Here is a 3782-nt window from a genome sequence, read left to right on the forward strand (position 1 = left end):
TATTTTCGAAAAATGCAAGATGCATATGCAAGTGACACCAAACTTATGATATGACTCAAGACTTAAACAAGAAACACAAAAAATATTTTTGATTTTTATGATTTTCTAAATTTTTTTTGTATTATTTTTTTTTTCGAAAATTATTATGCAAAAGAAAAATAAGGATTCCAAAATTTTTAATATGAATTCCAGGAATCTTGCATTCTTAGTCTAAAGCTTCAGTCCAGGAATTAGACATGGCTCACTAGCCAGCCAAGCTTTCAATGAAAGCTCCGGTCCAAAACACTAGACATGGCCAATGGCCAGCCAAGCTTCAGCATGTAATTCAGACATGACATGCCTGACATACCCTACAGTCGTATAAAAGCTGATGGTTGGAAGCCTCAGTCCAAAAGAATTTAGACATGGCTTTACAGCCAGCCAGGCTTCACATGCTTCATGAAACACTAGAATTCATTCTTTAAAAATTTTGAATAAATTTTTTTTTTTGAAAACATTTTTTTTTTCGAAAACAGATGAGAAAATTTTAGAAATATTTTTGAAAAATTTTTGAAAATAAAATAAAAAGAAAATTACCTAATCTGAGCAACAAGATGAACCGTTAGTTGTCCAAACTCAAACAATCCCCGGCAACGGTGCCAAAAACTTGGTGTTGTTGCCGGGATTGGGATCTCAGACGATTCTTGGCGCCAAACAGGAACAATTAAGTCCCCGGCAACGGCGCCAAAAACTTGGTGCACGAAATTGTGATCTCCAGGCTCGAACGAATCCTGGTAATGGCTCCAGAGCTTGGTGCTCTGATCTTAATTCATAATTGTCACAACTTCGATACAACTAACCAGCAAGTGCACTGGGTCGTCCAAGTAATACCTTACGTGAGTAAGGGTCGAATCCCACGGAGATTGTTGGTATGAAGCAAGCTATGGTCACCTTGCAAATCTCAGTTAGGCAGATATAAATGGATAATGGTGTTTTCGAATCCAGAAAATACCTGAAATCACAGAAAAACACACAAACTCATAGTAAAGTCCAGAAATGTGAATTTAACATAAAAACTAATGAAAACATCCCTAAAAGTAACTAGATCCTACTAAAAACATACTAAAAACAATGCCAAAAAGCGTATAAATTATCCGCTCATCAGTTATTCAGGTTACAACCAAATTACAGTAGATTCTCAAGACCAAGAGAAAACAGCATTCACAAGTCCATCTAGAGTATTTGTCTACAGAAGGATGCCTTTTGGTTTGTGCAATGCACCTGAAACTTTTCAGAGGTGTATGCTCTTTATCTTCTCTGATATGGTGGAGAAATTTCTGGAAGTCTTTATGGATGACTTCTCAGTATTTGGAGACTCATTCATCTCCTATCTTGATCATCTAGCACTTGTTCTAAAAAGGTGCCAATAGACTAACCTGGTTTTAAACTGGGAGAAATATCACTTTATGGTGACTGAAGAAATTGTCCTTGGGCACAAAATTTCGAACAAGAGAACAGAGGTGGATCAAGCTAAGGTAGAGATAATTGAAAAATTACCACCACCTGCCAATGTTAAGGCAATCAGAAGCTTTCTGGGGCATGCAGGATTCTGTAGGAGGTTTATAAAGGATTTTTCAAAAATTACAAAACCTCTGAGCAATCTGCTAGCTGCTGACACGCCATTTGTCTTTGACACAGAGTGTCTGCAAGCGTTTGAAACTCTGAAAGCTAAGTTGGTCACAGCACCAGTCATTTCTGCACCAGACTGGACATTATCATTCGAACTAATGTGTGATGCCAGTGACCATGCCATTGGCATAGTATTGGGACAGAGGCATACAAGTTTCTGCACGTCATTTATTATGCTAGCCGTGTTTTAAATGACACACAGAAGAATTACACAACCACGGAAAAGGAGTTGCTTGCAGTGGTTTATGCCATTGACAAGTTCAGATCTTATTTAGTGGGATAAAAAGTGATTGTGTACACTAACCATGCTGCTCTAAAATATCTCTTCACAAAGCAAGATTCAAAACCCAGACTCATAAGATGGGTATTGCTTCTACAAGAGTTTGATATAAAGATAAGAGACAGAAAAGGGACAGAGAACCAAGTAGCTGATCACCTGTCCCGGATAGAACCAGTAGCAGGAGCATCTGACGTGGCGGAAATTGGCAAGTTAAGAATTTATTATAAGAGATACGTTGCAAGTACAGTTCTTAACCAGCCGAAAATCCACTTATCAATTTAGAAGGGGTTGTCACAAAATTAAAATTAAAATACTGGGAGTATGAATCTCAGGTCGTCTCCCAACGAGTTGCAGAAAGGTGTGCTATTTTATTAATCGGATGTTTTCTAAAATGGTTTGAGTTGATAAACAGGGAATTAAATCAGAGAAATTATGTAATTTAAATAAAAAAACCTTGACTGGGAGTAGATTAGTTGGAAGCCCTATCCTTGATGGAGTTCTCCCAAGATTAAAATAATAATTGAAGGTTGTTCTGCTTAGTTATCCTTTACTAGGTAGAGGAAAGTCAAGCAAGTTGGAAGGCAATTTCTATTTACAAGTCCTAATCCTCTCCCTTGGGAAGGACTAGTGTCAGTGACGAGAGGGCGATCCAACAATAAACCCAATTACAATTTTTCTCTTGAGTAATCCAACTCAAGGTTCTCCTTTCAATCATCTCCCAATCAAGTTATGGAACTACTCGCTCATTATGAATGTAAATTTCACAAAATAAGGAAGAGAAATATTGAAAGACATGATAAATAATAATCAAAAGGATCAATTAAAAATAAAAATAGTTCTTGTATAAATAAATTCTAGAAATAATCCAAGAGTAACTCTGAGTAAATAAAGGACATGAAAGAGTAAGTGACAAGTAAGGAAACAAACTAGAATGACGAAGTCTTGACGGAGGTAATAACTCTTCTCAATATCCCAATCTAAAAAGTAATAAAATCAAAATTCTAAGAACTATGAATGCGTAGAGAGGAAACCTAGAGGAGGAATAAATTCAAATCTAAAACTAAAACTATGCGGAATGAATATTGTCTCTGGTCTCTGCATGTTCTCCGGCTCTAATATGCTTTTCTGGGCCGAAAACTGGGTCAAAACAGGGCCCAAAATCGCCCCCAGCGAATTCTGCAGATCGCGCATGTCACGCGATCGCGTCATCCAGGCGTTCGCGTCATCCAGCGTTTTGCCTTGCCACGCGTGCGTGTCGTTCACGCCTTCGCGTCACTTGTGCAGTTTCCAATCCGCGCGGTCGCGTGAGCCATGCGTCCGCGTCACTGCAATTTCCTCTATGTCGCGCGGTCGCGTGAGCCATGCGTCCGCGTCACTGCAATTTCCTCTATGTCGCGCGGTCGCGTGAGCCATGCGTCAGTGTCACTTCTCACTGGTCATCTCCTCAATTTTTTGTGTTCCTTCCATTTTGCAAGCTTCCTTTCTAATATCCAAGTCATTCATGCCCTATAATGCCTGAAACACTTAACACACAGATCACGGCATCGAATGGAATAAAGGAGAATTAAAAATACAAAATTGGAAGTCTCTAGGAAGTAAGTTTTCAACCATGAAGTATTTTTAGGAAGGAATTATAAATGCATGCTAATCATATGAATAAGTGGGTAAATATTTGATAAAACCGCACAATTAAGCACAATATAAACTATAAAATAGTGGTTTATCAATTTCCCCACACTTAGTCATTAGCATTTCCTCATGCTTAGTTGAAGGAGATAAAATAAATGAGTAGGAACATGTAAAACTCATGCAATGCAATGCAACCTATATATGT

The sequence above is a fragment of the Arachis ipaensis genome, chromosome B02 (genome assembly GCF_000816755.2).
Source record: "Arachis ipaensis cultivar K30076 chromosome B02, Araip1.1, whole genome shotgun sequence".
NCBI lineage: Eukaryota > Viridiplantae > Streptophyta > Magnoliopsida > Fabales > Fabaceae > Arachis > Arachis ipaensis.